This window comes from Camelus bactrianus, chromosome 8 (assembly GCF_048773025.1).
Source record: "Camelus bactrianus isolate YW-2024 breed Bactrian camel chromosome 8, ASM4877302v1, whole genome shotgun sequence".
NCBI lineage: Eukaryota > Metazoa > Chordata > Mammalia > Artiodactyla > Camelidae > Camelus > Camelus bactrianus.
Genome location: NC_133546.1, coordinates 42,850,216 through 42,873,160, shown reverse-complemented (window position 1 = coordinate 42,873,160; position 22,945 = coordinate 42,850,216). Strand labels below are relative to the sequence as shown.

General features: G+C 44.1%; 1 protein-coding gene across 4 annotated transcripts in view; it reads right to left on the bottom strand.

Annotated features, from left to right (window-relative positions):
* The window catches only part of FYN (FYN proto-oncogene, Src family tyrosine kinase), a 199,821-nt gene that overhangs the window by 168,870 nt on the left and 8,006 nt on the right, over nt 1-22,945 (bottom strand). For all 4 annotated transcript variants that reach the window (XM_074368473.1, XM_074368474.1, XM_074368472.1 and 1 more), the window contains exon 2: nt 4,489-4,528. The gene's annotated coding sequence lies outside the window, so the exon portion shown is untranslated. The remainder of the gene's footprint in view (nt 1-4,488; nt 4,529-22,945) is intronic.

Below are 22,945 nucleotides of genomic sequence, written 5' to 3'. Positions count from 1 at the left end.
AGAGGCTGGTCCGTCCCAATGCCCGGTCACCAGTAGAATGGGGCAGTCTACATGTAGGGTTAGGGCAAGGGGCAGGGAGAATGGAAGCTAACTGGGCATCCTACTGATCCTGGGGCTGGCAGCTCTAAGTGCGCGTATCAGAGAGGGCCTAAAGGACCCACAAGCACTTGGTGAGCCCTCCCCTCCATTCAGGAGGCAGTGGCTTCCACAGACGGCAGGGAGTCCTGCTCACGCTGTTCTTCCCTCCCTGCCTTTCTCTCTTCTCATAGCAACCAGCGTAGTCAGCGAGGCGGTGCACCCCAACACCAACGCCCCACCATGCTCCCACTGGAGACACATCCTCATGCCTTCCCAGTGACCAGCATTCACAAGCCTTCGCACATCCCAGATAAGCCTTGCTGATCTTCTGACCCCTGGAAATCCTATTCCCTCCACTAAAGAAAAATCTTACAAGCATTAATTTTTCCTTCTCTCAACCAGCTGCGTAGGAATCACGTACACACAGATTTAAAGCTTGGTTCCTAATGCAGTCTTGAATTTTGAACCCTTCACTGTTTAGAACCAGATTGTTTCACAAGACTATCTGCCCCACAATAAGAATCTAGGATATTTTTTATCATTTCTCTTGGGACTTATTAAAACAAAAGAAAGACTGAAAAATGGAGTAGCTTCTAAGTACATTCCACATTTACAGACTACACAGTTCAAGGAATTCACTGAGAAAAAGGAAACAACTTTAAAGCAGGTGGTAATTTTTTAATTTACTTTTCTTTCTGAATGACAATTTTCTTTGAGGTGGTTTTGTGTCTATCAAATAGACAGTAGTATTTTGGCCACGTGTGTGGCCAGAGGCAGCCATCTAAACCCTGCGAACAGTTGTAGTAGCAATACAGGAATTCCTGGTCTCACTGAAAATACAGATATGACAGGCGCCTCTCTCAAGGCAGGCGCTAAAATCCCTTCATCATGCTAGACAAAGGCCATGCAGGGTACATGAAAATCAGACCTTTCTTCTCAGGCCTTTGAGAGTACTTATGACCAAAGCAGATGTTATTTTAATCAAATCCATTTAAACCATGATTTAAATTACTAAGTAAGACGACAATTTTATCAGCTTTTTATTTTAAAAAGTGCATTTTTGTTTTTCCGACATAAAAACAAAATTATGCATTCCTTAAAATTCAGTTGAGGGTGGATTTCCCTTTTAGAAGATACACCCTTATTTAAATAAATCAGTGATTTATGGAAACCAACCTCTGAAGTATATCCTTCAACAATTCTAGAAGATTCTGTGAAAAAAATGTTTAATGTTTCTCTTGTGTTCTTACCGCTTGTCCCTCGTTTATCTTCAGACTCCCTCTGCTTGCCCAGATTACTTTGTTCTTAAGAATTATCTATTCATTGGTCTGCTTGAAACTTTACTTTTGGCAAGAAAGCCAAGGAATGCTTGCCTTATCTCCATATAATGCTATTAACAAGCATGGTTTCCACAGATAAAACCCGCAGATGGAGAAGAGAAACATTTCTGGGGTAAACAGTAAGGTTTTCTACTTTTCTACCTACTAAGGTGGCTTTCATTGGTTCGCACTATCCCCCAGTTTGATCATGCGGCATTCAACATTTTAAGAGGGCACACTAGGGGCAGGCTCCAGGCCTAGCACACGAAGGATTCAGACCCGACAAAGCTTACATTTCAATGTTAGACGTCTAACACAGATGTTAGACGGCCATTGTACAAATAACTCTACAAGAGCAATGGAAGTTTTGAAGAAGTGCTTGGTGGTAGGGCAACCCCACCCGGGTTGGGAGGGAGAGTGTCAAGGAAGACCTCTCTAGAAAGCAACATTGCTTTTTCTTATTATTAACTCAAAAAATTTCTTTAAAAGGCGACAAATATACTGTCTCAAATATTGTATCAATTCCATGGTAGGATGGAGTATGGGAAATACAAGGCTCTGGACCAGACAGATATGATTAGAATCCTTGCTATCACTACTGTGGTGCCTTGAGCAACTCACGGTCAGGGACACGGTCTCCTCAAAAGGCTGTTGTAACAAGTGTGACACATATAAAAGCACTCAGTATATACGGAAGTCTAACAAACTACAGACAATAATTAATAATTACAGAAGGTATGCCGATTTATCTTTGAGCTTTGACATGTCAAAATTAAGCTAATTTTCCTTTCATAGTTCTGTCTTTACAAAAATGTTCAACTGAAAGAGAAAACTCAAAAATCCATTAGCAAAAAAAAAACACACCATGACATCAGTGGTTTTTCTTCACTCGGGTTGGCTAACAGGCATCGTTTACTTAAACAATGGATGCGTACCCTGGACTCGATTCTTCTTGGCAGATACATAAACAGGCAAAGAGAACAGTTGGTACATCTGTACTCAACAGCCTTCTCTGAGCATTAGAAAGAGATTCAGGAACAGGAGCTTTTGAATTAGAGCTTTTAACATAGTGAACTCCCCTGGGGCAGTTAAGTGTGTTTCAGGTCATTAACTACTTGACAGAGAGGGTGCAGGCAGAGCCCTTGAGGGGCAGCTCCAACTCACGCAGCCCAAGAAGCATTCTTACCCAACATTTAGCTTCTTTTATTCTGACCTCCCTTAGCACTGACAAACACGCAACCCACACGACAGGGTGGGTCACATGGTTCACTGCCCGGTCAGACACTCACTGCGCCAGCGCTGAACCGGGAGGTAGAACCGACGAGGCCCCACCTGCCAGGCGCTCGCAGCCCCCACTGGGCCTCCTCAGTAAGTTTTCTTGAGACTGTGGCCAACAGCTCTTTTTCCTTTCTGATACAAGGCTCAAGTCGCAAAGTGAAAAAAAAGTAGGTGTTTTGTGTTTTTAAGTGGAAAAATGAAGAATTTTACTTGGTCCTGGAAAAGAGACCACTTTACTGATGAGAAAAATGAGGCCCAGAGAGGAGACAAGATCTGCCTAAGGTCTTACAGCAAGTTAACAGCAGAGCTGAAGGGAGAATTTAATTCATTCCACTCAGGGCTCCCCAGCCCTTTGCCCTCTGCTCTGCCTGGCATTGGGTTGTATTCAGAACACAAAGAGGTCCCCGCTAAGCTGGACCTCCCTGTCCTGTGGTTGCAGGATTCACCTTGGCCTGGGCTGCACAAGGCCTTTCCCAGACCTCACCGACAGGTGTTCTGTTGTCCTGGGCTACACCGCCCTGGGGTAAGCTCCAGCTGCTGTGTGCCGGGCCTGGCCCAGGAGAGCTGACACTACTCTCCTCCAAAGGGACTGCCTCTGCTGACCCCTGGCTTCCACAGCCAAGACTAAGTGCAGGGGGGTTCTACAAAGGCTCCCTTCTGCCTGGCCCTGCCTAGAGCCCTTTTATTGCCCTGAGTCCCCTTGGCTTGTAGGAGCTAAAAAGGCCATGACTGAAAGGAGATCACAGACCATTCTGAAGAAGCTGGGGTTGGGGGGCTGTATGGGGTCAAAGGTCAGGGATTGCCCATAATTGTTCTCAAACGACGTTTCAGATAGTATACTTCCCCAATTTAAAACAAAGATGCATTGTCTGCAGAAGGAATGGCTCTAGTTCAGGAGAAGAACCTCTCTTACACATAAATTCAATGTGAGAAATAACACCCAAGTCATTTTAGGATGATAAGGTGGAACCAATGAAAAATTACACCCAAGGCAACGTGACTGAGCAGCATAGTCAGGCAGGAAGGGGTCCTATGGGTGACTGGTGAGACCTGACTAAGACCAGCCTTTCACAGAAACCCAAGGCTGCTTAAGGAGTCAAAAGAAACACAGGCGGAAAAGACTTGGCAAACATTTGAAGAAAGAATGAAAATATGGTTCCTCCACATCCCTCCCCATCCATACATCCACCGACCCCTCCATCCTCAGCCCCTCCTGCACAGCTCTAACATATTGTGTAATAATTACCTGTGTACTCAGCTGTCACATTCATTTTTGTTTCAACAGAGTCCAGCAAGGTATGTAACACCCAGGGGGCACCAAAAAAATGTTAAGTGAATGAAACCATGACCTGTTACACAGTAACTGCAATTCAAAGGTACAACTAGGGCAGCGGAAAGCAGCAGCCATCTGAGAGCGGGGAAGACCAACAACAAATGAACAAGGCACCTCCCTAAACCCATCTGAAGACGGAGGGCTGCCCATCCCTCAGCAGCCCCCAAAGGTGCAGCAGCCATGGGACAGCTGCTTTGTTCTATTCCTGGGCGGGGGAGACCAGAGCTCAAGTGTATGTTCCCATAATTATCAAAACCGAGTGTTACAAATAAGGGAAGGGGGGAAACAGCAGGTTCCCCTAAGTGAGCTAAGACTTTTTATTTCATATACCAGCTCCATTTGCAACTCAGCCTCTCTCTTAGAAACCTATGGGCTCAGAGTCACAATCCCAAATTCAAAATGGACCAAGTCCTAGGACCCATGGGAAACCCTTTCTAATTTACAAGGCATGTGCTCTCAGTGCAAAACTTGCCAACTTACTTTTTCCACGTCTAGATCAGCATCCTGCTTCATCAAAAAACTGTAAAAGAAAAAAAAAAAAAGACATCAGAAGAGAACTGAGCACTCTTTGCCTGTAAACCACCCACAAAACACCACCATAGAATTTTCATTTGCTGCAATCAATTTGCCCACAATTTTTTTTCTCATTCACACAATTGTTGTGAAGTCACAGTTGCCACAAACACCTGCCTGCAACTGCAAAGAAAGACCTGGCCCTGTACCACCACAGGAAGCCAGCATGAGATCTGAACTTTCCAGAGCCAGGAAAAATAGGGGTGGAAGTCTTGAATGTGTGTACACACACACACACACACACACCCCTTCTGCAGGGTGCCTACAGGCATCCATAGTTGGGACACGTGAAAAATGAGTCTCCAAGGTCTTGTTCAAATTACCTCTCGGCTTAAATCCTCCCTTAGTTCCCAGCCCCTATCTGCCCCATGTCTTGTCTGACTGTGGGTGAGCCTCACTGTCAAAACAGCCTTCCTGGGATGGCCTTGCTTTCCCATCAGCTGGGGTTCCCCTCTCCGGGAGGCTTGCCAATTCACCAGCCTGCACAACTTGTCCATGGAAGTCTGGCCCCAGGATCACCTTAGACCCTGTGTTAAGCCCCTGGCACAGATGATGCTGACTCGGATGGCACCCATGCCCACTTCAACATGAATTTTTAAAGTGCCAGGAGCAGGCAGATCTCCAATTTGCTCATGCACTCTGCCTACAACCTGCCAATATTATGGTACCTCATTTATTATTTGTAATTTTAATTGCTTGAACAAAGCTTCAGTTTTAATAAGGTGTCTAAAAGAGAACAATAAAAATGGTTACATGAAATTATGCTGACAATATGTTAGGGTAGAAAGTGAAAAGTTTGAGAAATCTGAAGGAAAAAAAAGAGAAACGATTTTTCCTATCTTAGCAGAGACTCAAACTAAGATGACTCTTAGCATCTTTCTTCCTGGTCCATGGTTTAAAATACCACCCATCATAAATTACCATCCCCATCAAAACCATCCCTCCCCCACATATACAAAAGAGAATTTTTGTGCTGTTTGAAAGACTGCATAATTAACAGTCATATCTTTGTTTTGTTTAATCAAAGATGACTCAGAATGAAGGAAAGAAAAAATGACCATGGGGAAGAGAATTAGAAACTCCTATATTGTCTTCTGCAGATGGGCATTCAAATCATGAACTCACTGCAGACATGCATGAGGAGCAGCACAGAGGCTGGAGGGGGTAGCGCTAAAGAGCACGCTGCTACAGCCTGTGCCTCGGCAACTCACATCCCCCCACCTCTCTCTTGCTTCTGAGACATGCAGTCCTGTCCCACCAAATGCCACCAGGCATTAAATGCCTCTCCTTCTGGTTCACCCACTGGGGATCTAGACACCGCTGAGCTGTAAAAAGGAGAAAATGGGAATTCTCCCTGTCCAGAAATTTCAAGTGGCCTCTCTATAATCAGCAGAGAGTAATTCAGTACCACAAGCACTTTTCACCAAAGGGAACATCTATACAGTAGAAGTCTGGCTTCCATTCTTGAACACTTCCAAAGAGGTTTAGGGAGATTGTCATTCTGAATTACAGAATGGATGTTCTAATTTGCAAGGTGAAAGATTCCTTCATCTGCTACAGAAAGAACACTTGGAGAAACATTACCCTTTCCCAAAGCAGTGAGGAAACCTCACCTCTCTCATGCATACAGCACAACTGCAACTGCACAGGATGCCCAGTTCAGCAACAGACTCTAAAAGAATGAGCCTTGACTCCAAGCTCTTTAGCAACTGGTACCAACAGGATAATCGAAACCCTGCATGCAGTGGCTGGCTCACTACTACACAAGGAGTCTTATCCATGTGTACATGTATGAAGCATCATCCAATCTCTTTTTCAAGCTTACGAGACAGATGGAGTTAATTAACAAAGACAATGCATATATGCATCATCCTGCAGCCAGAAACCAGAAGGATGTCACAGCGTTAACTTCAAAGACTCCCAGCAAGCACACACAGCCTGAGATATTTTTAGGTACCAGCTCCATTGTCTCAAAGAGGATATAGATGGATGAAATAGAATTGCCTAAAAGTAAAATTCACATGGCAACCCCATTTAGAATGAACAATAGCAATTTGTTTTTAAAACCAGGTCTGTGTTTCTTAAATAAAAGCTGTTTCTGAAAAGTTGAGAATAAATAAGTTTTGGTAATCAAATGCTTAGGTGAACTAGAGGTAACATTGTATTGAAATGACTCCTGTATCTTAAAAAGATAATTTTTAAAAAACTGACCAATTATTCTGTTACTTTATTCTAAATCTGGATTATTGGAATATCCAAGTTTTAAGTTTCCAACACTTAAGGCAAGATAGACACCTCCCTCCCCAAATGTATGTGCATGTGTGTGTATTTACAGATACAGATCTGCACAGGTAGTTAGTTACACAGACATTTTAAATAGCTATTTCAAAATATATGTATTCAACCATGGGCTCGTGGGCAGTAGAGCACATTCCACGCTTTTACTCTTCCTGCCAAAGCACTGCTGATGCTTTGAGAACGTGACTGAAGTGACCCAGATTCCCCATTGGGAAAGGAGGACCCATAAATGCTACCGACCTGTGATCAGCTGCAGGAATGGAAGCCAAAGCATGAGGCCCAGGCCAAAAATGGATGACTCCCCACTACTAATATCCCCTCAAATCCATCTTTGGGGGAATACACAAAGATTTTACTTTTAGAGAAAGCTCTAGAAACAACACTGAGAAGCCCTCAACATCAAGCCTCCTCTTGATACAGCAATTCCTCCCACCCCCACTGCTCTCGTATTTCCAAATGCCCGGGGGCATCTACTCCCACAGGCACCTACCACACACCTTGTGACAGGACAGGACCAGCAGAGGAACAAGCAGACATGACAAAGAGGCACTGGCCACATTCGGAGAACGGCAAAGGCTTGGCCATGCTCCAGGGGGAGGCTGGTGGGAGAAGGGTGGGAACCTACGGCAGAGGCCAGATGGGGAGAGACAGGCACACCAGTTAAGAAGTCAGCCAGAGAGGAACACACTTCTGCACTTTCCAGTGTATTTTCAACCTGCCTCTGACCCAGGAAAGGGCAGAAAAACAGATACAGCTCCCAGCATATTCCTGGCACTGGACTGGCATTGTCAGTCCACTCTCCTCCACTCTGCTGCTGGGTAAGTATAATTTTCTCATTGGCCTACAGGGCCTAGGACAAAATCACCTTTTCACTCTTGTTCCCCTTTGACCCCACTTCTATGAAGAACTGGTTTCCTCTCCTCCATGTTCCCACATCACTGGGCGCAGTACCTGTTTCCCTGTCTCCCCTGCTCAAATGCCAGTTCGCCTGTGGCCAGGACAGCACTGAGGACAGTGCCTGCAACAAAACAGGGACATGTGCCATTTCTGCAGGCGGAGGGGTGAAGGGTGGGGGGGCGGTAGCAAGGTGACTAATGAAGAAAAGTCCAAAGGAAATGAAGGAAATGAAACTGCTCTGAATCAGGCGTACCTGCTGTCTCCTGCACGTATGAGCTGGGGAGGTGGGGGGTGCTGGGGAAGGTGGGTGTATCAACCCGGGTGCACCCACACCCAACACACACACATAACACCAGAAGATGACCTCTCCTTTCAGTTTAGTCCTGTGTCTTTAGCTATAAATAGATGACAAAGAGCCAATCTGGAGATTCTGCTGTTATTTTTAACATTACCCGGTGCTTCCCTTTTATATAAAAAATGTGACTGAAAAACCAAGATTCAATACATTAGAATCATAATCACATCTTGTATAGATTTAAGGAAAGGCCACGATGAACCCAAGATTCGGGTTTTTGTTTGATTATTTTAAGAATTGGAAGATTGAGAGAGAAATGAGGCATACTTTTCTCTTCCACAGAACCTCCTCTATTCCCAATTCAAACCTTTTTACTACTTGCGAAAGATTTAAAATATTCATTGACCTTCCAAAAAACATCTGCACGTTACTAGACATGTCTTCACATATTCACGTCTGAATGGCTTCTTTCTGCTCCAATGATTACAGCTCTATTCAATCAAAACTAAAGTGAGAACTCAGAGCTGTATGTGGTGTGATGTCAGTGGCAACTGAGGATAAAATAGCCATTTGATAGCAGCTCCCATATCAGGCGTGTCAACAGGGGCAGTGTTCCTTCGGTTATTCTTAACTTAGGACCCAGGGCACAAAAAAGACCAGGCAGGGCCAGACTCTGCCACAATTCCAGAGAAAGCTGAGACACATACAGAGCACACACAGAAGCTCCTCAATGCTCTCTGGAGAAGGGGGGCCCCTGGCTCCCTGCCTGAAGCCCGGGAACAGGCCCACTCTCACAGAGGACGCCCCGAGGCCCCCACAGCTGCTCCCAGACACACCATGCAGCGTGTGGGACTGTCCACGTTCGGGGTCACCATGATCTCCCGTGGGCCCCACAACTGGAACAGCCCCAAGGGGACAGGACCCCACTCAGACAAGGCCATTTGTTGTTGGGTAGTCCTCACTGCCCCATTTCCCCAAGGGAAAAAACCGCTTTTTCCTCTGGCTATTTATTCTGGCCCCAGATGAGCTCATTCCCCTGTGTCTCCCTGCAGAGGTGAACCTGCTGACAAGGTCCGGGATGGCAGCACCTCCAACCCTCTCGTCCATCTCACCCCACCCCTAGCACAGGTGCTGTGATTGTGCACGTTCAAAACGGGGAGGGGCTCCGGGCAGTGCGCCGCTGGGGAACAAGTCAATGTCACCCCAAGGGCACCTTCAGCACACTGACATCAAGGGGACCCCTGAACGAATTCAGAGGGAAGGGGCTAGTCTGGGAGAGGACAGCAAAGGTAGCTGGGGAACACCCTTGAGTCTCCCACACTGGGAGGACCTCACGGGGCTCAGCCCACGGCGATACACTTTGTTCTGTTACTTCATTCTTATTTCTTTTATATACATATTCATTCACCTCCTGGAAAATCTGGAAACTCTGGAGCCCCTGTTATGATGATGGAGCTTCACCCTTCTGGCCAGTGTCTCTATGCACATAGAAATGTTAACACCGGTGGAGCACCTCCATCCTGCCCGTCACAACTGACGGCACATGCTGTCGGTTCTGAGAGAGGCAGAGAAGAGGGGAGGCATCCCAAATATGAACGATGTACCCAGTACAATGAACTACAGGGTCTATTGCAAGCAGTAAGGTGCAAAGCGTAGGCTCTACCGCCTAATGATGCCTCTCACCACTATGAATTACTCTCTAAAGCACAGAATTTTGGCCCACAGCCAGGGAGGAAGCAGTTGGCTTGGAAACCAAGTTCTGTTCCTAGTCCTGCTAGTCATTTTCTCTGTGATTGGTAAGAGGAGAGGGTGCAGCAGAGTCCCATATTAAACCACCCACAGGGGCCAGGCAGGTAAAACCAATGAATGAAGGAGGTGAGATGGGGCTAGATGAGCTGAAGAGCCCGGCCCCAGCCCAAGAGGACAGCTACAACACTGCCTGGGCAGGCTGCTGTCAGGAGGGAAGGCAGGCTTGGTTTTGCCAGACCTTCCAATTTTTTTTTTCCCCAAAGGAAGCTGGAAATCTCAGTTTTTATACAAAACTACCCAAATTTTAAAATGTTGGTTTAAATTTTTAAAATGCACCATGTGGCTCAACAAGACATAAATGAAGGTTATCATCCAGCCCATAGACTGGTTTGCTATTTTCCTAAGTCATAAGATTCATCCCTTCGTTTCTCTTTCTACTAAACAGGAAATTGACTGCTATCTGCTCACCACTTGGGGTTTATTTGAGAGTGTAAAGGGAGTTTTTATTACCATACAACAACAACAAAAATCCAAGTACATTCAAATGCATAAAGCAGGGTAAACCCGACCCCGTATTTTAAACCAGGGTTTACATAAACGCTCACACATGGGGCTTGATGTTTTGTAGAATGATTTGAAATAAATACTTCTACATTTTAGCTTCTAAAAACACAAGAGGTCAATTATAATAGCCTTAGAGGAAGAGGGTGTGAGCAATGGGAGTGAATGGTGGGTGAGAGCTTGTCTGGAATGGCTTTGATTTTTTTAAGAAACGCACTATAGAGACAGGTAATGTAGACAGCCCTCTCAAGAGGCACTGCATGCAACCGAGGGCAGCAGAGAAGGGAGGGGGCTTCCCCAGGAGAACTCGAGGTGAGGACAGCGTACTTCACAAGTGGATGAAGTTACAGATCTTTGTACGTTGATGGGATGAACAACATGTTAAAGCAAATAAATGAAAAATCCAAGTACCAACTAAAGGAACTCTGTCAGCAAAATACTAAAGAGTGTTGGGTGCAGTAAAAAATTTATTAGTAAGAGTTAAGAAGCCAAGATCTAGTTATACGGGTTTTCCTAACAAGAAGTCAGAAAAAAAAAAAAAAACCACCTTTACTACCACACACATTGCCCCACATTTTACACTGTGCCATTTCTGTATTTGTCCTTTTTAGCCTACTTCTAGCAGAGTCTCTCTCTTTGCTAAAATACATTAGTTGCCATGGAAACGATGTCATAGTGTGTAAAACCATTTACTGTCCTTGGAAAGGCATTCATGATAAAATTGAACGGTAGCATGTTTTTAAAAGAGAGCCAACAGAGAGCAGTTGTGTAAGAACACAAGATCTCAAAATCGTGGCTTCAAAGGATTCCTCCACCACCATCATCACAGGTCCCAGTTTCCCCCATATCAACCAGACAAGCACCTTTCCTTGTCACGGATGCCAAGTGTACATAAAACAAAATCTCTGACCTAATGTTGGAGGAAACAATAGACACACCAGAATTCACACTTCTGTGGGTGGAGGAGGGGTGGGGAGACTGCAGCATCAGAATGTTCTGTAGGCATCACAGCACCTTTGCTAATGGGGAGGATTTAGTCCTGTGATAAATTCTGCTGTCCAACTTTGTTGTCAGAGATAGAAATAATATTTAGGACATAGAGATTTAGACTTGATTTCCTTATCCCCATGGATTAGCAAGACACTCCCTCTTTTTTCCTTTCATTGACTCAAAGTAAATCAGATTCACTCCTTTGAGGAAATATATTGAGTGGCTCTCATGAGCCACACTGGCGAAGACGACAGACAAGCAAGGTACGTGGAAGCTTAAAATCTAGCAGGGCCAGCTAGGTGGGTGGGAGCTTAAAAGGCTTCCTAAGTCATGGTGAAGAGCTCAACTTTATTCTAACTGCTAGAGGACGATCCTGAGGGGTGTTACCCAGCAATGTAATCTCTCGGGGATTTTAAAAATCTCGCTCAGCTGTCGTGGGAAGTCGGACTGGAAGTCAACAGAGGAGGGCAGAGAGGTAATGTTATCAGAACAGTCCAGACAAGAGCGGACAGTACAAAGCAGATGGAGAAATGCGATCTCTAACTAGGGTGACCTCACGCTTTGGCTTGTCTGTGCAAGTGCTAGATTACACTTTTGGTCCCAGCAGCCCCTCAAATGAAGCTTTTGTCCAGATGTTTCATTTTTTAAACCAGGTACTGTTCTTAACAGTTGCATTAAAATGCACCAAAACTGGCTTTGGTGACCTCTACTTTGCCCTTCCAGCTTCAGCCATGGTCTTGCAGACCAGTGAGTAAGACAACTGGCGAGTGAAAAGAATTTTCATCTTAAAGTGCAAGTCTGAATGGTCACCAATGATGATCCACCTCTTTGCTGGTCCTGTTCCAACCTTGGCTGAAGTGAACACCTCTCTTTCAAGGAAAACAGGCAGGATGCTCACCAGTGAAATAAAGAGCACTTGGACATGAGTTGCTGGGGCAATTAACTCCTCCCAGCCTCGACTGGTAACACCCCTGCCAGACACCAGATGCACTGACCAGCTGCACTGACCCATGTTGCGGCTGAGATGCACAAACACTGGTCAGAAGGATCCATGGGAAACAGAAAATCACAGGTTGGGTGTAAGTGAAATATCTGCAGGAAATAGCACTTTTCTAGAATGGTATGAATCTCTCATAGTGTCATTTATTGATGGTTATTTTATTCTACTTTGCACTTTCCCTTTCAGCAGCAATGGGCTAAAAAAGAAAAAAAATGCAGATTAAATTAAAAATTACTGAATTTTTGTTATTTAAGAAAGCTGATGATGAATGTTAGCTCACACAAAATGTTCACTGGTATTTATTATCCACCATGGGAGCCTTAGTGATATCATTCACTACTTAATACCAATCTGCTACAGAAGCATCAGTACTACTTCAAATGTTAACAGTCACTGTAATAAGATTGTGCCCAAGGATGACAAATTTAACACACGCAGCTATGGAAGGTTCACTGACGTAACACTCCAGGAAGCATGACTTTTCTTTTAGATCAAATGACTGACATTCTGTGTTGGTTTCGCTTATTTTTGAGTTCAGATTTTTTGTTGCACATACAGAAAGTGAAGTGATGGCTTTAATGTGTTGGTTTCATTAGCAGAAGGAAAAAAATTGCACAAATGATTCAGTTGCATGTTAGTATTAATAGATGTTTTAAACAGAAAACTCAATTAATTCCAATTATGGTTTGATTTTTTTCCCATCTGTTTCCTGGGATCAAATAAAGCTTGTGGAAGTTCATTCCGTCACAGGTGAAACATCTCATGCTAGTATGAATGCTACTGTAATCTGTCAAAAGTTTAATACAAGAGATGAAATTATTTGTTTCTGCAGAATGCAAGTACAAATTTTGTGATGCTACAAATAGTTTTCCTTATTAAATCCAGAAACCTGTGGAGCAGAAAGTTATTTGAGGTGGCTATGGCATATGCATAATTTATAATTGCATTCAAGCAAGTGGTTATATCCTACCAAAGACAGAAGAAACTATAGATGTAGAAGTTGACAAGTAGGTAGAAAAACTAAACTACAAAATTTATGGGATAAAGTGTTGTTTTGTGAATACACACACACAAAAAAACACTTCAGCATGGTAGTACACGTCTTCTATTCTGCTACCTGTCACCATCAACTAGGTTTTAGAACCGTTTGAGAAACGACTCTAAATCAGCCAAGGTGTGCCGTAATGGGACGTGAATGAATCCTGTCAAGTCTGGGTATGTTCTGTTCCAAAACAGTTGGAAATCTTTGATCAAAGTAGTGAATGGAGCACCACAATACTGCAGGTTTTTTGTTTTCTTTGGTTTTTTTTTTTTTAAAAAAGCTTTTAACCAACTGCAGTTACTGAAAACAAGGCTTGCAAACAGAAGATGTTAAAATTTGTCCCAACAAAAGCAAAGGCAGGCACTAAACACATTATATTAGACAACTCAGGTGTCCAAGATTTAATTCTGAAACTGTATTATGGATGTTTTGGGGTATCTCAACTTGTGGCAACATTTTAATGGTGGTTTTAATTGGACACATTTATATTCTGTACCACAGTGGAGTGAAATGATGAATAATCAATGATCCTGTGTCCGCTAAATGTGATGAAACATTCAAAAGGGCCATAGAGAAACTTATTTTCATGAGTTTTGTCTTATAAAAATATTTATTGGGGATAAGAATCTTGAATGGGGACATGTGAAAATATTTAGGCTAAAATATTTATACATTTCAGTATGAAAAAAATTAGACTAAGAAAAGCCTCCTTTTAGCAGAATTTGCTTGCGCTTACGTGCGTCTGTAGAGTGAGCTATTTTCAGTTAAAAATTTTATGATGTATACATAAATGCCAACTGAAGATAGTAATGGTTTCAAATATTAACTATAAAACACAGCTTTGAAGGAGACTGCAGGCAACTCTATAAGAAAATTAAAAATAAATCATTCTTCATAAAAATAACAGTGACATGAGTATTAGAAACATATGGCTAAAAAACTGACGAAAGTAAATCAATATGTATCAAGAATAATTATTGTCTTATGTTCTTTTTATTGTTTAGATAATCAGCATGAAAAGTTTTTTTGTTGTTGTTGTTCTAATGTATAGGGACATGTTTTTAATTATTTGAAATTTTATATTTGAGGAGATTTTGAATAGAACTATTTCAAAGGTTTTAAAATATTATGAAAATAGTATCAGTTAACAAATCAACTTTTTTTTAAGTTCTATAATTTAAATTATTTTAATAAATAAATGTTGTGGTCCCCCATCTCTAGCTCTCTCGGCTCCCCCTGAGGGAAAATATGAGATGTATTTCTGTTTTGAGAAGATGTGTTCAAAGCGCCACAGTAATTTTCTAGTAGGAAAATACATAAGCAGTATCCCAACAGGCAACTTCCCACCTCGCTCCACGCCACCAAAACGCACGCTTTTAAAAGCAAGACTCAAGATTCCCCTTCCAAATTACTAGGCATTTCAAGAAACAGAGGTTTTAAAACATCTTCTTAAATGTAGCATCATCCTTGTATGAATGTCAAAGAGAGATAAAATGTATTTAAAAAGAGCTAACTGGTCCCCCCCCCACCTCATTTGAGTGCTCTGGTAACTACTTATGAATTATACTTGGAAATGAATCCCTTCATAAATTCACGCTTTATTTAGTACATGAGGATGGAATATAAATGAAGAGCTTCTCTCCTATAGTGTCAGTCAGAGACTGTAATTTCTAGTATTCACTCTGGTATCTTTAAAATATGGAACTGAAGAATCATACCCAGTACAAATTCTCCTCTAGTCTCCAGCATCACCGTTAAGTTCATTAGAGAAAGGCCTGAAATTCTAATATTTACCACTGACCTGAGACCTCCACGGCAACTGAAGGTCCTTCCTTCCAGGGTACTAGGAGGAACAATGGGGAAGATAAAATCCATGCTAACCTTTGGGATATCCGGTGGACAGCTCTGCTTCTTGAGAGGACAGATCTTCCCACTTCTTGCCCAAAATGAACCTAGTACAGGTATGCTAAGCCACAATTTGCCCAAAGCGAAAAGTATTCTTTACGAATACAAGTAAGCAAGTTTGCCACCATCACCACCACCATCATTATGTTAAAATACAGCTCCCATGCAATGCGGAAGGTCTGAAATTTACACTTAGTACTCAGCTGTATGCAAAAGATGCTACTTCATTTCCCCATAGTTGAGTTCAACTTGATCATGACCACTGCATTTCTGCTTATGGTACAAAAAACAATCCTGCTCCTTCAGGATAACCTAATCTCTTCAGATTGAAAATTTTCATTGCTTCAAGGCAATTAGCCAAATTGAGCCCCTCTCAGAGCTGTGTTCCTCTCCCTCTCCTTCCTTCCCCCTGTGGGGAGATTACAGACCACCACATGATGGTGAAAGGATCTGGACCAGGCACTGCCCTCCAAGCCCTCACTGGTCTCCCCCGGATGTCTCATCCCTTGGCTTTGGGATGTTGGCCTGGTTTGGCTGAGGTGACTGGTGGATATCTGCAGCCACAAGCCCAGCCAGCCCTCAGCCGTGAGACTGGCACAGTTCATTTTATGTCCTCTTCATTCTTACCCTCTCCCACCATGCTCCCTCAGCCCCTCCACCCCTAGGGCTATCCTAGGGGGCTTGCAGGACTTGGGATTTCTCCTATGTCATGTGAAAGCTTTGGAGACTTGGGGGAGGAAGCATCATCTCAGGGCTGTATCTGCCTAAACATGCCCCACTGCAGGGCCCACTCCCACGCAGCTTTCTTCCCAAGTTCCAGACCAGGGGCAGGGTACCAGGGCTTTCTCCGTGCAGGTGCTCCTCCACCCACCTGGAGTGGGGGATCTCAGTGACCCGTTCATTTCTTATCTCTAGTCTCCTCCACATCCCTGCAAGCTCCATCCGCCAACCCAGGAAGGTATTTCCTCCTTCCTGGTGCCTCTCCACCCTGCATGGCTGACTGTACAATATATGCCACGTCTTCTGAGATCTGGCTCTTTGGAATCCACAAATCATTTTTCTTCTAACAAAGCCTGCCTCTTTTAAATGAAGGCCTGGGCTAGCTCCGGTCTCTGAAACATGCTTCAAGGTCCTGTTTTGGAAGTCAGAAGCTGAACAACATCTTCTTTGTCTTAGACCATACTCTGTTCTCCCCCATGAAGTAATGGAATCCTTAGCCTCAATGGGGGAGACTCCCAGGGCAACAAGAATTGGAAGGAGGGGAAAGTAAATTGAATACCAGTTCAAAATATTATCTCCATTAAACCAGCTGGTCATAATGCAAGGTCTCAGAGGTCCCAGAACACTCATTCAGGATTTTTTAAAAGTGCAGCGTACTGACATGTCATTTTTCTAGAAGACACTATTTATACATAATTTGAACCAAGGGCAAAAAGGGGGCTGTGGCTTTCATTTTGTTGAATTCTTTGTTCCAGGAGTAATGTCCGTAATTTCTATTCTACTGCTGAATGGACCCATTCAACAGGAAATCGCCCTTGTTCAGCATCATTTGTAACTCTCCACTTCCCAGGGCCTTCTGCCCTTTGCCTCTCCTCCTCCATATCTGCTGTGTTCACCCATCACATCCCTCAAACCTGGATCCTTCCTGCTTTATCCATCATCCCAATTCCAGCTCACTCCCTAATCCAGCTTGAACCCTACTTTCAGCTGATTCAATTGTTTTCTTCAGTCTCTTAGAACATCTTCCTCATTTAATTCTTCAAATCAGCTCTCAACTCTAGGTCACCACAAGGTCAAATATTCCATTCAAAGTGACAAGTAGTACTAAGTCAAGTCACAAAACTGAGCTAAAGCAACGTATTAAAAATACTTACAAATTCCAAAGGGGCCTCACTGTTTCTCTGTAACACGCTTTAATCCATCTATTAACACATTATCCTATATTTTCATAGCTGTTTAGATTTTTTCTAGATTCTCCAAGTCCCCCTCCCATCTCCAAATCTTCCATCTTCCTGAGGGCTCAGCCTCCAATTTTACTGAAAAGTTTACTGAAAAGTTTCAGGATACTCCATGCCTTTGAACTTCTCTTTGCATAAAAATTTCACTGTTATCTTTACCTATCTTGCAGCGATAGTTAAAAATCACGCATGTAAAGCCCTGTGCCTGCCCTTTAGTAGGCATTCAGACTTGCAAATATCTATCTCTTCTTTTCCTTCTCCCTTGAGTTACTGCTAATTTTTATCCTTTTGAGGGCTACAGTGGGCTGAATGGTGGCTGCACTCCCTAACCCTGGCCATATGTCCATCTGGAACCCATGACTGTGACCTTATAAGGAAAAGGGGTCTTTGTAGATGTAATTAAGTTTAAGTGATCTCTTTCTTAAAGATGAGATCATCTTGGATTAGGGTGAGATCTAAATCCAGTAACCAGTGTCCCTATAAGAGAAGGCCACATGAAGACACACAAAGGAGAATACCATGCGAAGACAGAGGCAGAAATTGTGCCAATACGTCTACAAGCCAAAGATTGCTGGCAGCCACCAGAAGCTAGGAAAGAGGCCTGAAACAGTGTCTTCCTCACAGCCTCCAGAAGAAACCAACCCTACCTTAATTTCAAGAATCAACCTTAATTTCAAGGTTTCTGGACTCCAGAACTGTGAGAGAAAATGTCCTGTTGTTCTAAGCCATTCAGTACATGGTGATTCATCATGGCAGCCACAGGAAACTAATTCAAAGGCTCCTACACATAACATGATCTTGCCCCCCACCAGCTCTCTGCTGATCCCCTTCCATCCATTACCCCACCTCAGCCTCACCAACATCACCCTCTTTAGTGGATCCTTTCTATGCTCAAGCTCATCCAGGAGGTGCTCAGAGCCCAGCTGAGTGTCCTTCTGGGGAGCACAGAGCCAAGCTCCTCCCACAGTGACAATTCTGTATCTCAAGTGCATGGGTGCACTGTTGTGGGGGTGGAAGCTGGTCCCCTGGAAACAGAACCACTGTTACAAGCCAGGGATGTGAGCTCAGGGAAGCACAGGGCTTGCCTTGGGTCCCCCAGACTGGGGGCTCTTAACACTTTCCGACACTGGACTCTTCCCCATATAGCAGAGCTGGGCTGAGGTACAATCAGAGAATGTTTGGGGATACAGTTTTCCAAGCACCAGTTCTCCTTGTATCACACTTAGGCATAAACTAACCAGAGCTTCCCAGGAGCTCCTGGCACCTGCAGGGGCATGTGGTTCTGCTCATTACACTGCAGTCCTGAGAGGTTCTTCCCAGCCACACCTCACTGGCCTGCACTGAGCAATTCTCGCCCCTGTAGAGAGCTACTTCCAACTCTGAGCAATCTGAAATCAGGAATCTGCTGAACAATAACCGTAAGACACCAGGAATTATATAGGCAAACACACTTATACTAAAAGAAGGGTGTGGTATAGCACATTATCCGTGCTTTAGCCCAAACTCACTGACGGAATTAGAAACTGGGATCGTTGCATTTGCACCCAAGGGGGTAAAACATAAGGCGGAACCTAAAACATTATGTGCAAAGGCTGGATTCTAACCCATGACTCTGAGGGTCTATCGGTACAGAGGATCTGATGTATAATCTCCAAGATGAAAATTTACTCCAGATGCATCTCATTCCAGAAGTACTGAAAACACTTGTAAGACCTCCCAACTTGGCAGCTTAGAATCATAGTCAACAAGCATTTAATAAATGCATGGTTTAGTGTAGTGTTACATGGCACAAAGCAAATTAAGGGAGGTGCACTCTCAGCCTTCTGGAAGCTTGCTACTGAAAATGGACAATACTGACACTGACATGTACAAAACTGACTGAATGTGAACAAACTGGACAAATACATGAAGTGGTGACATTATATGCTGGCCAAGGGGAAAGTGCATTTTTGTTAGTGGCGTATGATCGCCCACATTTCAGGTGGTGGTTGTGGTAGTGGGGAGGTGGGCAGGAAAAGCATAGACAGCGTGTGGCTAAGGAAGGAAAAAAGTTCACTACTGCTTTCCAAAGACCACAAAGGCATTTCAAACAACAGTGAAAAATTAGGTCTGCCCCTTCCCCTCATGGCTTCAGCAGTTGGTCTACATCCACAGAAGGTGTTTTTAAAGCTCTCCATCCCTCAGATACATCAAACCTGGCAACCAGGTGAGGGTGAGGCAGGGGAAGCCATTAATGAAGAATCACAGAGAGCTTTTCACAGAGAGCCGAGAAGACTCTTAACAAGGGCTGACAAACATGGCCTGTTGTGTCTTTTGTTACAGAAATGACTCAAGTAGTCCCTCCATCCAAACGTGGAAAACATTTTGTGAGGCTTATTTTCAATCATCCTTTTGAAAGATATACAAACAGAGGCTGTGGTTGGGACACAGTGTTAAAGCATTACTTTGTAGAACCTTAAGTCTAGGATGGAACCGTCCTTCCCTGCTAAGGAGATTCTTCAGATGGTGAAACACCAAGTGAACAAAATGAACGCATGGAGAAGAAGGTACTCCCACAGCCAAATCTGGGTTTCATGTGGCTGTGGGACTCAGTTAAATGCTACTCTGAGAGGTCCAGAAATGGGTAGGTGTGTGGCAGGTGAGCACCTGCCTTCTCCAGTTCTCCCAGGCCCCATGAACTTTCAGGCACAACACTGTTGGTCTAATCTGCTACTCTTCCCTCTTCTATTACTTGTATTCCAATTTCCTCCAGATTTTGAAACATTCTGCATTCCCCCGATCTGGGATGTCATTGTGCACTATTGGTAACTTACTATTGTTTTTAGTGAAAATCTTGTTGGTGAAAACCTGATGGCAGAGAGCAAAGAAATAACTATTTCCCTGGCCACCCTAAACTTTTAACAGAATGCTCAAGATTACGGACAAAAGATCTTTAAACACATACCATTCTCAGAATACAATGGTTTTCCTACAACCGTCTAGGACAGTCCCCAAACCTAAACTCTAAAGGTCTGGAGAAAGTGAATCTGGTGCCATTAGAAGTGACAGAAGCTCAGTGTCCAAGAAGATGCCAGCCTAGCCCCACCGATGGCCAGGACACTAGCTGCATGTCCCGGTGCCCTGCCCCAGGGCCCAGTTGAGTAAACACCTGCTGAGTCGCTGTACCACGAGTGACAGCACACTACATGCCATAGGGGGACAAAAAGGGGGAGGCAGCAGACAACATTTTTGCACATATGAGAACAATGATCTCTGAGAAGACAGGACCCAAATATATAGATTTCTAGGAGACCTGGATTCTAGTCTAAACTAAATGAGCAACAGGATGTATGACCTCAGGCTAGTCACAAAAATTCACTGCACCTTGGATTCCTCATATTAGAATTTAACTAACAACATAAAGCATCATTTATTAGAAGGTAATAAAAATGTTGAATGCAAGAGAATGAGGAGGCGAGGGGAAGTTTCCTGGAGCTGGGATTCCAGTGGTGCCTTGAGAAAAGGATAGAGTCCCCAGGGAAAGGATGCACTTGGGAGTCCAGGAAAGGAGAACAGAAGCCGGACTGTTCATACTAACAAGATAGCAGGGTAACATCTGGCGATTCAAGTGTCAGTGTGATGGTGAAGGAAGAGAGCCAGGTAAAACTCAGAAGGTGGAGATGGGGTTGGGGAGGGAGGCCCTGAATGCCAGGCTAAGGACGTTGGCCTTTCTCCCATTCATTAGGTTGTTAGTAAAGGGACAAGGCAAAAGAGCCAGTGTCTACATCAGCCAGCACATCCATTATGACATGGATCAACAGCTCCTCAATTCAAGCTGGAACGCATAGGAGTGAAACAAATGGAATCATTATTTGCAAACCATGGGAGAGCCTGGAGGACATAACATATCAAAAGAATATCGATCGGGCAAAGGTGCACACAAAGTACAGCCATAGAACTGGCGTCTTCAAGCAGGAGATGGTGATGAGAGAGAGAGAATGACAGAGTGTGAGAGTTCGCTGATATCTCAACTCCTGTATCTGAAAACCACGAGGGGCTGTTCGTATTTCTAGGTCAGACAATGAACTAGACAATAAAAGGGTGAACCTCTGCAAACTCTGAAAGCAGACAAGAAACCTTCCATGGAAATCAGTGCTTTTCAAATACCTTTGTGCCCGTGTGCCCAGCTACAGGCAACATATCATACAATTTCTGGAATAAAGTTAAAATTGAAATAAAAATCAAATTTCACAAGTGACAACATCTGAAATTGTTTTTGCCTCCAAACAGATACTACAACGTGTGGAAATGAAGGAACTCGTTGGTGTTTATTTGCCTTCTTGGTAGAATTCAAATTGGGCAGGATTTCACAGAAATACAGATTCAGTAACTTTTTCTGGGGATTAAAAGAAGAAAGGATCGGGAAAAGTGCCCCGGGCTTTGTCGTGGGAAAGGCGATCTGGCTCATTTTTAATTTTCCATTAAAGCCCTACTTTTCGGTATAAAGCAGATGGAATCCTTATACAACTCCATGAAAAGCCTACTATTTTTGGGTACCTCAAAGATGGGAGCTCTGAAGAAAATGAAAGTGTTTGAATTCATCAGATAAAATCCCACCAGCACATTCAAAAGGAGCAGGTACTTACAAATCTTAAAAATACAAGGTTATAGGTCTTTCTGTGATGGGTTTCTGATCCCAGCCTCCCATGGGTTCCCTCTGGGTCTGGCTGATGGATGACCTGCTGCCACTGCATCACCCACTCCCACCACTGTGGCTGACACGCACCATGGTACTTCATTCCTTGTCTTTCAGAAGCTGCCTCCCTGGTGGCTCCATCCTCACAGCCATTCTCTTAGACAGAAAAGATTTCAGTGTTCAACCCTGCCCACCCCGTACCCCCCGAGTCAGAACAGGGAATATGCATTCTGTAAGATCCTCAGAGCCTATTCCTGCAACCGTGGCCCTGAAGCTCTTTCCTTCTCATGAGACGAGTCCTGGTTCAATATATCCCGTCTGTCATTCTGCCAAGGTGGGTGGGAGGAACAAGAGGGCTGATCCCCACTGTGACTGGACTGAGGTACCGGGCTAGGAGGTGGTGGGCACCATGTCCACCCACACAGTTTATAATTTCATCTGAGAGATGGAACAAATTTAGTGTTACAAGCACTGATCCTGGATTCAGACTCCAGCTCTGCTGCATACCAGCTGCATGACCCCAACTAAAGCACTTAATGTCTAGGCCTCAGTTTCCCCATCTGTTACATGGGAATAATGATGACAGTGTCTCATTGAATAGCGCTGGGTGTTGAGCTGGCAAATCATGAGTAAGACGCAGTCCCTGACTTCCAAAGAGCTCACAAGTCAGAGAAAAAGACCAGTATCTGCCCACTGTCAGACCCAACCGACCCTGCTTTGCTTTCTAAGTTGCAATGAGGGTGATGATGAGGTGGTAACCAAGTGCTGTGGGAGCCCAGAGAAGGACCTGAGTGGGGCTTCCCAGAAGGTAAGTCTGGAGAAGAGAGGTCTCCCTGGGGGTAAAGGTGCCTTTGTATCTCTCGAACCCAACACAGAAGTAACTGCAAGGCAAAGGCAAGGAGGTTGAAAGTAGGCAGGGAATGAGGAGCCACAGCTTTGGAGCAAAAACAGACACGAATTCAGGAGCCAGACAGACCTGGCTTCTCTAGTAATT